Genomic DNA, 602 nt, shown 5'->3' on the forward strand with positions numbered 1-602 from the left:
GCGAACCCGGTTCCCCTGCATCGGCAGGCGGACGCGCAACCACTGCGCCACCAGGGAAGCCCTGTCTCCTGCTTCTTTACCTCTTGCTCCAGCTGTGTCTGGCCCTCTCGCTGTTTCACAAACACGCAAGCCACGCTGTCTCAGGGCTTCTGTGCTTGCAGCTACTTACATACCCAGCTGACTCACCCCTTTATTACCTTTAAGTCCTAGCTCGACTCACATGTCAACTTCTCAGGCAGCCTTCCCTCCTACCCTATTTAACATCTCTTCCTTCCTCCGTGCGCCTTCCCTCTCCGCTTTCCTGACTTTGTTTTTCTCCAGAGCACTTTATCACCATCTGATACATCATATAATTTCCTTATTTATCTTGCTTACAGTCTGTGTTCCTCACTAAATCAAAGGTCCTTGAAGACAAGGGTTTTTATTTTGATATCATTATACCCCTGGCACCTAGAACAAAATGCCTGGCCCATTACAGGTCTTCCAAAATCATTTTTGAATGGATGAGTATACATTTCAGCCAAGAGGCATCCCAGAAAGAGGTGGAACTCATATGCCTGAAGATGATAGTATGCTTCATGTTGAGGGCGGTGGAGGTGTCC

Source organism: Physeter macrocephalus, chromosome 20 (genome assembly GCF_002837175.3).
Source record: "Physeter macrocephalus isolate SW-GA chromosome 20, ASM283717v5, whole genome shotgun sequence".
Lineage (NCBI taxonomy): Eukaryota > Metazoa > Chordata > Mammalia > Artiodactyla > Physeteridae > Physeter > Physeter macrocephalus.